Here is a 12,975-nt window from a genome sequence, read left to right as displayed (position 1 = left end):
TGTTTCTATTGCTACTTCTTCTATTCAATCCCCTCCAGATATAAAAAATTTTAATTTTAAGTCTTCTGTTTGTGATATAGAAAAATTATTAGAAGAAAAATTTAAAAATCTGAATTTAAACACTCTTAATGAAGAGTTTGAAAATACTAATAATCATTCTGATAATGAAATTATTATAGCACAGCATGGGATTATATTGAGAGTTTTAATAAAACTCTATTCTATGAAAATGAAAAAAAGAAACATACATGGTTTCTAAAGATTTGTGAAAATGTTTTTTATCATCTTGTTCCAAATTAGTTTTTAATATGGTGGAAGATATTTGGTCCATCTGCAAAGATCTTGCAAGAGGTTTTATAAAACCCATGAATACTTGATTAAATGTTTCCCCAAGTATTAAAAAATCATTCTATGAACATTGGATTGATGGAAAGACTTTATGTCTATTCTTCATGGAATTTTGAACCACTGAATCGATGTGGATGCATAGAATGGAAACGCGCAACTAATTCATCCATCCTAAGCTGGTCTAGATGATCAGTAGCTTGCTCAACAAAAGTATCATCAACAACATGGACACGGGGTCTACCACGTCCACGACCTCGACCTCGAGCTAGAGGAATCTCATTAACAGGAAATTCTCCACCTCCCTCCATTCTATACGATAAAACACCAAAACAATTAGAATGGAAACAAAAAAATCATATAATTAAATAAACATGCTGTCAAGTAGCATACACAGGCGCAACAACCATTTTAGTGCCAAGACTCGAGTGTCCTAGACTCTAGTTCGAGCGTATCCCAGTTTAAGCTCTGATACCAAGATGTGAGGCCCATTTACTCTAATGACAATTAATGATCAAACAATAATGGTTTGACTTAAAACTGCAGCGAAAAAAGGTTTAAAAAACTTTAAAACGGACCTCAGGGCCTAGAAAAATTTCGGCATGACCTCCCCGTAAATAGGACATCCCGAAAAACTCAAGCAGCAATTTATATAAAAATATACTCCCACTAGAGTCATTAAAACAAAACCGAAATTAAACAACCTATAGCCGCACTGGCCAGGACTAAACAGAAATTAAAACTTACCAAATACTCATCGGATCATAAACATCACAGAGTCGACTAAGAACATCACAAAACAACCAAATACTACTACAGATACACGGGACATCTCCTCGGCAAATAAACTACAATACAAGACTGAAACAAACCCAAGACATACATATAGACTAACTGGGAGAATCCACTGAACAGAACCAAGCAATCCAACCTCAATCCCGAGCTCCACTAGCGGAACCTCGGCCTGATGCTGTGAAACGACTCGGGAGATCTACCATGGTGCCCAAAAGCACCCACAGCAGCCCCCCCAGTAAACAACTGAGGTTAAGATTCTGGTATGAAACAGTACAACAATAACAACAATAACATAAATCATGCATAATCATATAATGAAATGTGATATGCAATGCATGAAAGGCTCAACAATAACCGGGATAACAGGAGCCAACAAACGGTACGATAACAACTGGAATAATGCTCGAGCAACAACACACGGGAGATACATCATCATGCAGCTAAACCGCCCTGCTAAGTATGTGAGGTATGCCAAGTTGTGCTGAATAACAACCCTGACTCGGCCTCCATACAGCTGATACGCTATAACAGGATGGCACAACAGAACGAACTAGATGACACAATCCCAGCGCTCACCTAAAGAGGCGCACTAACCACGGGATTGTTCAATCACATCTACGGTCTCATGTGTATAGGCCTATCAGCCACACTATGATCCCGAGATAAACAACAGTGCCAGATAACAACGGATATCAACAATGGGCTAACAAGAACGATAGGCTCAACATGAATGTCATAATTGTATGCCCGATGCTAAATGCCAATAATATGACATAATAATAAACATAGATCACAACGGAGGCATTTAACAATTTACAAAAAACAAGTCATAAACACGATCCATGTAACACAGAATGACAATTAAACATAATTTATGTTTTACCGTCGTATGTTACCGAGCTGTAACATACATATACCAACTTGAAACTCAAATATCAACTTCTCTTCAAGACTCTCTGCCTAAACAAAACCACAATAAGCCGATCATGAAAACTACATTCCATACCAATGTCTGATTTGGCACAAAAGAGCATAAAATTCGTATCTCACTCAATATTAACTCAAATCAATATCCGCCAATTGGAAATGAAATATAACTCAATTATCTAAGTTTCTATACTTGAAACCATCTTCAGAATCTCAATAGATTATTCTCAGAATTTTCAAGAACACACTGCCACTCAACAGATTTTCGGACAGAATTTCGTACTGAGCAGTTTCGGCAAAATGAGTATAACTTGCTCAATTGTTAATGGAATTTAACGAATCTTATATCATTACGAAGACAACACATAGCTCTACAACTCTTATTTGAATCACAAGTCAAGAATCCGAGCACATAATTGACAAAAACTCGAGTTACAGTAGGTGTCCTGCACAGCACACTTGCAGAATTTGATTTGACACATTTTGGTAGAAAAATCATATCAAAACCGTTTCTAATCGAAAACCCATTCTTCTAGTGGCTATGAATAGCTAACATAAAGCACTAAAAAGTTTATTGAGGTCATTTCTACAAATTCATGTTGTAAAAATCGCAGCAACACAAATCTCTCACCCTAAAACCGGAAGAATTCGCGCAGAAACAGAGCACCGGATTATCAGCTTTGATCTACCCGAATACTTGCTCAAACTTCGCGATTTCTGTCTTGAATCGAAGCCTAGGATGTTAGGAAGACACCCCTTCAGACCGATCGAAATTTCGACGCCGGACGGAGGAGATATCGCGATTTTCCCGCAGCTGCTCTAAGGGTTGCGAAAATTTGGGTTTGGGGAAGTTTCTTTCTTCTCTTCCCTTTCTCGATTCTTCATCTTATTTGGTAAGTTGTGTGTGTATGTATATGTATATATATATATTGTGTATTTGGTTATTAAAATAGTAACTCAAGCCCATTTATCCCGGTCTGTATTTATTTTGATCTAGTGTGTTATTTAAACTCTATATGTATTTTTTATCGTTAAATTCTCTTATATTCTAAAATACATATTTCTAACACACTTCTCGAATTTATTTGGCATAAATAATTATTTTAATTTACAACTCAATAATTATTCTAATTATACCAAATTAACGGATAATTAATTATTGGGCCTTACACTTCTCCACCCCTTAAAACAAATTTCGTCCTCGAAATTTCTGTTTATACACATACATCTTACACACGATACGAAACCAACAATACATTACTAGGAATCAAACAGATATGGATAAGATCATCTCATCTTCTGTACTGTTTCCCACGTTGATTCTTCTACACCATGCCTCGAACACTGAACACGTACGAGTGGAATAACTTTATTGCGTAAAACTTTATCTTTACGATCCAATATACAAACAGGATACTCAGTATACGATAGAGACGGATCAAGTTCAACCTCATCAGGCTAAATCACATGAGACGGATCGGGCTCATACTTATGCAACATAGAAACATGGAAAACATCATGGATGCCAGAAAAAGACTGGGGCAAATCCAAACGATAAGCGCAAGTCCCAATACGCTCAACAATCTCATAAGGACCATTGAAACGAGGTGACAACTTACCCCTCATGCCAAAACGAACAACACCTCTAAACGGAGAGATCCTTAGAAATAAAAATCTCCAACTTGAAATTCTAGAGGTCGACGACGTCTGTTAGCATAACTAGCTTGACGATCTTGGGCAGCTTTCATTCTCTGACGAATCAACTGGACTCTATCATGCATTTCCTGAACAATCTCAGGTCCAGTCAACTACTTCTCACCAAATTCATCCCAACAAAGAGGTGATCGACATCGTCTGCCGTACAAAGCTTCAAAATGAGCCATACCAATAGTCACCTGGAAACTGTTGTTATATGAAAATTCTACTAGTGGTAAAGCTTCCTGCCAACTGTCTTTAAAATCCATGACGACAGCTCGAAGCAGATCCTCGAGTGTGGATTGTACGCTCTGCCTGACCATCTGTCTGAGCATGGTACGCAGTACTCATCGCAAGTCGTGTACCCATTTCTCTTTGGAAACTAGTCCAAAACTTTGATGTGAATCTAGGGTCACGATCTGAGACTATTGCAACTGGAACTCCATGAAGTCTCACAACATTTTCAATATACAGACGAGCCATTTTCTTGTACGAATACGTCCTCTCATAAGGAATAAAGTGTGCAGACTTAGATAATCTATCGACAATCACCCAAATGGCATCGAAATGACGAGAAGTACGTGGCAAATGCGTGACAAAATCCATAGCCACGTGCTCCCAGTTCCACTGAGGAACCTCGAGACTATGCAGTAATCCTCCCGGTCTCATTCGTTCCGCTTTGACTTGCTGACAGATCAGACAACGAGACACAAACTCAGCCACATCCTTTTCCATATTCTTCCAAAAAAACTGAGGCCGTAGAATATGATACATTTTCCTTCCTCCTAGGTGGATACTATATCGAGTACAATGAGCTTCTTTAAGGATGGCTGTACGCAATTCAGGAATATCTGGGACAACCAATCTACCATTCAACAGAAGAGAATCATCTGAGTGAATTGAGAAACCAGATTGGTGTCCTTGAGATACTAACTCATAAGATTTCAGAACTCGATCATCAGTTTTCTGAGCTGATTTTACAATCTGAATCAACTATAGCTCAATAGAAATCTGAGACACACAAACAGTATTACCTTGGATTTGAAAATCCAACCTAGAAGTGCAAATATTCTCTCTTAACTTAGAAACATGAATCGAGGATAAATTAACATCAACAACCTTACGACTCAAAGCATCGGCAATTACATTCACTTTTCCCGGATGATACTGGATCTCACAATCATAATCTTTCAAAAGATCCATCCAACGTCTCTGTCTCATATTCAGATCTGACTGAGAGAACAGATACTTCAAGCTTTTGTGATCAGAATAAATTACAAATTGCTCCCCAAACAAATAATGCCTCCAAATTTTTAGATCAAAAACAATAGCAGCCAATTCTAAGTCATGAACAGGATACTTAGACTCATGCTGTTTCAACTGACGAGAACCATAGGCCACAACTCTGCCCTGCTGCATCAGAACACAGCCTAGACATCGATTAGACGCGTCGGTACAAACAACAAATCCTCCAGAACCACTCGGAATGGTAATAACTGGTGAAGAAGTCAATCTCTTCTTCAACTCGACAAAACTTGACTCACATTCATCAGACCAAATAAATCTCTAATTTTTCTGAGTCAGTTGAGTGATAGGTCTAGCAATCTTTGAGAAATTTTCAATAAATCTCCGGTAATAACCAACTAAACCCATGAAACTACGAATCTCTGGCACATTGGTCGGTCGTGCCCAATTCAGAACTGCTTCCACTTTACTTGGATCGACAGAAATACCATGTTAAGATATGACATAGCCCAGAAACACAACTCTATCTAACCAAAACTCACACTTGGATAGCTTTGCATACAACTGCTTCTTTTGAAGAATTCGAAGAACTATCCTCAAGTGTTTAACATGTTCTTCCTGAGACTTGGAATAAACAAGAATATCATCGATGAATACAATCACAAAACGATCAAGATATTTACGAAATACTCGATTAATCAAGTCCATAAACACAACAGGAGCATTGGTCAAACCAAAAGGCATAACCACAAATTCAAAGTGTCCGTATCTCGTGCGAAAAGCTGTTTTCGGCACATCTTCTTGTCTAACTCGCACTTGATGGTACCCAGAACGGATATCAATCTTAGAATACATCGAAGTACCTTGCAACTGATCAAATAAGTCATCAATCCTAGGGAGTGGATATTTATTCTTGACAGTAAACTTATTCAATTGCCGATAATCAATACACATCCGCATCGTTCCATCTTTCTTCTTGACAAATAGAATCGGTGCACCCCACGGTGAAGAACTCGGACGAATATAACATTTACTCAATAAATCTTGTAATTGCTCTTTCAGTTCTTTTAGCTCAACAGGAGCTAAACGATATGGTGCTCGAGATATGGGTTCCGTTCATGACATTAATTTGATATTGAACTCAACTTCGCGTTCTGGTGAAAACCAGGAATCTCTTCTGGAAACACATCAGGAAACTCACGGACTACAGGAATATCATAAATCCGTCGCTCTTCTTGCGATAGATCAACAGCATAAACAAGAAAACCTTCATAATCAGAATCTAACAATCGATTCATCTCAATGGAAGAAACTAGAGGAATCTTGGCTTGAGAACCACGGCCATAGAAATTCCATTTAGCAGCAAAGCTAGGCCTTAAACGAACTATTCCTCGATAACAATCAATAGTGGCATGATTTGCAGTCAAAACATCCATACCAACGATACAATCAAAGTCATGCATAGGTAGGACTATGAGATTCAGATATAGAACATTTTCCATATAAAAAAAAACCGCATTGAACAGCACATTATCAGTGATAATCATTTTGCCCATCGGAGTAGCAACAGATAGATTGGAATTCATACTAATGACGTGAAGATCATGCGAAACAACGAATGCATGAGAAACAAAGGAATGAGATGCTCCAGTATCAAATAACACTCGTGCTATAAAACCACATAGAGTACAGTTACAAGAAATGACAGTACCTGGAGCTGCCTGAGCCTCATCCTCAGTCAAGGCAAATACATGAACAGATTACTGATTCTGTGGACCACCTTGCCCTCTGCTCTGATGCGAAAGGCGACTAGGCTGATGGGAAGACTGGGACGTAGCTGGAATTCTATTACTTTGAGCTCCACTACCTGCCTGGGCTGATTTCCCAGTCTTACTAGGACAAACACTAGAAAAATGACCCGGCCGACCACAATTATTACAAACCCCTTGAACTCCAACACACAGATTACTGGAATGCTTGCCTCCACAGTGATCACAATAAGGTCCACTATAATGGTATCCCCCACGGTTCCCTGAACTCCCTGCACTCGAAGAACTAGAACCAGGCTTCTTAAATTGTTTCCCACGTGGACGAAGAGATGCAGAACCAGATTGATTGAACTGTTGTCTTCCCGAATGATGATGTTGGGTAGGAGCTCGATTGCCACTCCTCTTAAGACTAGCTTCAGCCCTTTTTGCTATTTCCACCACTTCAAGATAATTCAGTGGCTTACCGGTAGAAATAAAAGGGTGCAGATGATCGTTCAATCCTTCAATGAAACTTTCAACTACAGCAACCTGACTCGCAGTAACATGAGGAGCATATCTCAGCATAGCATAAAAAAAATTTGCATACTCCGCAACTGACATATTGCCTTGTTTCAGGTTATGAAACTCAGAAGCCTTAGAACTGTAGAATGATGGAGGACAATAACTCTCCTTAAACTTCAGCTTGAATATATCCCACGATGGTACAATCTTCTTAGCATCTAAAGTCATCAATGTAGTAGACCACCACATTTTTACACGATCTTTCAACTGATGCACAGCTAATCTCAATCGACACTCTGAAGGATACTCAATCAAATCAAAGAATTCCTCAATCTCAGAAATCCACAGTTTTGCTTTCTCAGCTCCCTCAGAACCACTGAATCGAGGTGGATGCATAGAATGGAAACGCGCAACTAATTCATCCATCCTAAGCTGGTCTAGTTGATCAGTAGCTTGCTCAACAAAAGTATCATCAACAACATGGACACGGGGTCTACCACGTCCACGACCTCGACCTCGAGCTAGAGGAATCTCATTAACAGGAATTTCTCCACCTCCCTCCATTCTATACGATAAAACACCAAAACAATTAGAATGGAAACAAAAAAATCATATAATTAAATAAACATGCTGTCAAGTAGCATACACAGGCGCAACAACCATTTTAGTGCCAAGACTCGAGTGTCCTAGACTCTAGTTCGAACGTATCCCAGTTTAAGCTCTGATACCAAGATGTGAGGCCCATTTACTCTAATGACAATTAATGATCAAACAATAATGGTTTGACTTAAAACTACAGCGGAAAAATGTTTAAAATACTTTAAAACGGACCTCAGGGCCTAGAAAAATTTCGGCATGACCTCCCCGTAAATAGGACATCCCGAAAAACTCAAGCAGCAATTTATATCAAAATATACTCCCACTAGAGTCATTAAAACAAAACCGAAATTAAACAACCTATAGCCGCACTGGCCAGGACTAAACAGAAATTAAAACTTGCCAAATACTCATCAGATAATAAACATCACAGAGTCGACTCAGAACATCACAAAACAACCAAATACTACTACAGATACACGGGGCATCTCCCCAGCAAATAAACTACAATTCAAGACTGAAACAAACCCAAGACATACATATGAACTAACTGGGAGACTAAACTGAACAGAACCAAGCAATCCAACCTCAATCCCGAGCTCCACTGGCGGAACCTCGGCCTGATGCTGCAAAATGACTCGGGAGATCTACCATGGTGTCCTAAAGCTACCATAGTAGCCTCCCCAGTAAAACACAACTGAGGTTAGGATTCTGGTATGAAACAGTCACAATAACAACAATAACATAAATCATGCATAATCATATAATGAAATGTGATATGCAATGCATGAAAGGCTCAACAATAACCAAGATAACAGGAGCCAACAAACGGTACGATAACAACTAGAATAATGCTCGAGCAACAACACAAGGGAGCTACATCGTCATGCAGCTAAACCGCCCTGCCAAGTATGCGAGGTATGCCAAGCTCTGCTGAATAACACTGTGGGGACCCGGACGTTAATCATCTTCTTAATCATCTTTGGGATTTAATTATCAATTACGATAAACAGGGTCTAAAATTTTTTTTTTAAAATACGGAAGGTAATGGAATCAATCTATTATACAAACCAGTATAATAATACAAATCTTGTACAACATGCTTCTAGTTCAAACTAATCTAAGGTTTAACTACTAAATTTCAAGTATCAAACCAAGTCTACATCCAAGTCCGGAATCACCACTCTAATCTCGATCTCTCATCATCTTCTTGACCCCGCTCTTGTCCCAACTGTTGTCATACACACATACAAAACAAGACAACAGCCGGATACTCCGGTGAGAATAAATCCCAGTATAAAACATGTATACATGCATATACACAATATAAATCATAAAGCATATTATCATGCATAAAATTCATAACAATAGGTTTCATAATCTAGGAAACCAAATCAAAATAAGCATGCAGTAACAATGGATTCCATAATCTCTGGAATCAAGATAAAATAACCATGCAACTCAATTCAATTCATATCTTGACTCGACTCGACTCTAACTCTAGGGATCCCGGTGTGAATAAGACGTCTCTGTCTGTCACCTACCCTCCCAATCGGGGTAACTGTACGTCTTATTCCTAGACTTCGGTCCTGTCTGTATCGAATGTCTACAATCGGATTGAATCTGATCCGAAGCGTCGATACCACCGAACGTCTAGTTTGGCAAGTCTGCCAATGACTCTCCTATTACAATGCTTGAATATAAATCTATAAACAAGACATAATCATAATCAGATATAAATAATAAATCTAGTATTTGATTTAGGGAGACTCCAATCAAGTCTGACTCGAGTCGTATCTCCCGAATTCACATGAGTTATACCTTTCTCTTCTCGGTGTGATGAAGACGAAGTCTTGTATTCCAATCTGTCCATATCCAAATCTGATAATGACAATCATATAAATACCATATCAGTATATAACTCAATTCAAGACCTGTTCTGATCAATACTCAAATTGGTATATTATCTGATACATATCTGAACAAGGTACAATCTAATTCATATCAATGATATCATGATTCAATCGAAATCATTACTGAATCTGATCAATATCAATCTACTGATGTTTCGACGGCATAACAATACAGTCACGATAACCCCGTCTATCTCAACATCACAGATATAATACCAGAATTCATAACCAGTATCAGTACAACTCATAATCTGAATAATAACACAACTCTGATATAAAATCTCAACTAAATCAACTCTGAAATTCATAAAAATTTCATAAACAGTCTATTCTTTAATCTGACTTCAGTTATACCATGTCTACTGTAGCAGAAACATCATATCTGATTCATATTCAATTCTGACAATATCATAAATTCAAATCATGTCTAAACGTAACGAAACTTACGTCCAATTGTAGCCTGCGTCGATAGGAACACAGTACTGAAGTCGAATTCAAAAACAGACGGACGGATTTCTCACAAAAGGCGTAAGAATATTTCAATTCTTTTTTTGCACTTCCCTCGGCTCTTTCCTTCATTCTCCTGAATTGCATGTAGGTATATATATCTATATACACGTTTCTTAGGTAGGAGGCAAGTGGCTTAATTTTCATACTGCACGTCGCACCGCGGGTGCGCTCACTTTTGCACCGCGGGTGCGCTCCATGTATTGATATGCATCAACTTTCCCCGAAGCTTGGACCGCGGGTGCGCTCTGTCTTTTAACGCGGGTGCGCTGACCCTACTGGTACCACACCGCGGGTGCGCTCAATCTCCCGTAGCAGCTTTCATACCCTACTGGCCATGCACCGCGGGTGCGGTGTCACTTCTGTAAATAATCTCCAACTCTCTGTCCATCAACCGCGAGTGCACTGCTTCTTGGACCGCGGGTGCGGTGACTCTACTGTAAAAATGGCCATCCTTCTGTCCATGCACCGCGGGTGCGGTCTTGTTCGTAGCGCGGGTGCGGTCTAGACTTTATGCAACCCTTCATAATCTCATTCAGTGCCTCTCATTACATGTCATGCATACTCATATATTCCGAATATCACATCAATGAAGACTAATAAATCTCGAGCCTTACAAACACCCCTGACTTGGCCTCCATACAGCTGATACGCTATAACAGGATGGCGCAACAGAACGAACTAGATGACTCAATTCAAGCGCTCACCTCAAAAGGCTGCACTAACCACGGGATTGTTCAATCACATCTACGGTCTCATGTGTATAGACCTATCAGCCACATTATGATCCCGAGATAAACAACAGTGTCAGATAGCAACGGATATCAACAATGGGCTAACAAGAACGATAGGCTCAACATGAATGTCATAACTGTATGCCCGATGCTAAATGCCAATAATATGACATAATAATAACATAGATCACAATGAAGGCATTTAACAATTTACAAAAATCAACAAGTCATAAACACGATCCATGTAACACAGAATGACAATTAAACATAATTTATGTTTTACCGTCGTATGTTATCGAGCTGTAACATACCTATACCAACTTGAAACTTAAATATCAACTTCTCTTCAAGACTCTCGGCCTAAAAAAAACCACAATAAGCCGATCATTAAAACTACATTCCATACTAATGTCCGATTTGGCACAAAAGAGCATAAAATTCGTATCTCGCTCAATATTAACTCAAACCAATATCCACCAATTGGAAATGAAAGATAACTCAATTATCTAACTTTCTTTAGTTGAAACCATCTTCAGAATCTCAGTATATTATTTTCAGAATTTTCAAGAACACACTGCCACTCAATAGATTTTCGGACAGAATCTCGTACTGAGCAGTTTCGGAAAAATGAGTATAACTTTCTCAATTCTTAATGGAATTTAATGAATCTTATATCATTATGAAGACAACACATAGCTCTACAACTCTTATTTGAATCACAAGTCAAGAATCCGAGCACATAATTGACAAAAACTCGAATTACAGTAGGTGTACCGCACAGCACACTTGCAGAATTGGATTTGACACATTTTGGTAGAAAAATCATATCAAATCCGTTTCTAATCGAAAACCCATTCTTCCAGTAGCTATGAACAGCTAACATAAAGCACTACAAAGTTTATTGAGGTCATTTCTACAAATTCAAGTTGTAAAAATCGCAGCAACACAAAACTCTCACCCTAAAACAGGAAGAATTCGCGCAGAAACAGAGCACCGGAATAGCAGCTTTGATCGACCTGAATCCTTGCTCAAACTTCGTGATTTCTGTCTTCAATCGAAGCCTAGGATGTTAGGAAGACATCCCTTCTGACCGATTGAGATTTCAACGTCGGACGGAGGAGATATCGCGATTTTCCCGCAGCTGCTCCAAGGGTTGCGAAAATTTGGGTTCGGGGAAGTTTCTTTCTTCTCTTCCCTTTCTCGATTCTTCCTCTCTTATTTGGTAAGTTGTGTGTGTATGTATATGTATGTATATATATATTGTGTATTTGGTTAATAAAATATTAACTCAAGCCCATCTATCTCGGTCTGTATTTATTTTGATCTAGTGTATTATTTAAACTCTATATGTATTTTATATCGGTAAATTCTTCGATATTCTAAAATACATATTTCTAACACACTTCTCGAATTTATTTGGCATAAGTAATTATTTTAATTTACAACTCAATAATTATTTTAATTATGCCAAATTACCAGATAATTAATTACAGGGCCTTACGAATTTCATAATCAACAAGAAAAAGAAAAGGCCTCTATAATTCCATTCAAGATATTCACTCAGAAATATTCTGAGATTTTTTCAAAAGAAAAAATGATTGAGGTTTACATTGAAGAGATGAAGAAGGATCTTTTTCAGAATATTGGATGTTCCGATTCAAAATTTGATCAATCTATGGCATCAGAAACCAGTGATAATCAATTTATTCATTTAATGAAGATGCATGATGCACTGAATCAAGAGGATGATAATCCTCAATTATCTCAAATAGATGACATTTTTGAAAATTTGAAGAAATCCATAAAGGATAATATCAAAGATGATTAAAGTCGTTGGAAGTGGAATCTCACTATTCAGAGTTGGTGGAATACCACATCATGGTATATAATGACAAAAAGTGGGTGGCATATCACTATAGACTTTTTGAATTTTGTAACCATGTTACT

General features: G+C 38.2%; 2 long non-coding RNA genes across 3 annotated transcripts; both read right to left on the bottom strand.

The window, feature by feature from the left end:
- Positions 1-1,137: 1,137 nt before the first annotated feature.
- LOC142520984 (uncharacterized) lies at positions 1,138-2,936 on the bottom strand. 2 transcript variants are annotated; one of them, XR_012814046.1, is made up of 3 exons: positions 2,699-2,936; positions 2,024-2,100; positions 1,138-1,336 (listed from the first exon to the last, which is right to left on the bottom strand). It is a non-coding gene; the product is annotated as an uncharacterized LOC142520984 (long non-coding RNA). The 2 variants fall into 2 exon arrangements; XR_012814047.1 differs by having other exon boundaries at positions 2,052-2,100.
- A 5,455-nt stretch (positions 2,937-8,391) lies between these two features.
- LOC142521083 (uncharacterized) lies at positions 8,392-12,234 on the bottom strand. The gene is made up of 3 exons (XR_012814075.1): positions 11,987-12,234; positions 11,340-11,388; positions 8,392-8,521 (listed from the first exon to the last, which is right to left on the bottom strand). It is a non-coding gene; the product is annotated as an uncharacterized LOC142521083 (long non-coding RNA).
- Positions 12,235-12,975: the final 741 nt, after the last annotated feature.

This window comes from Primulina tabacum, chromosome 12 (genome assembly GCF_025594145.1).
Source record: "Primulina tabacum isolate GXHZ01 chromosome 12, ASM2559414v2, whole genome shotgun sequence".
In the NCBI taxonomy this organism is placed as follows: domain Eukaryota; kingdom Viridiplantae; phylum Streptophyta; class Magnoliopsida; order Lamiales; family Gesneriaceae; genus Primulina; species Primulina tabacum.
Note: the sequence above shows the minus strand (reverse complement) of the source record. Positions and strands in the feature narration are given on the sequence as shown.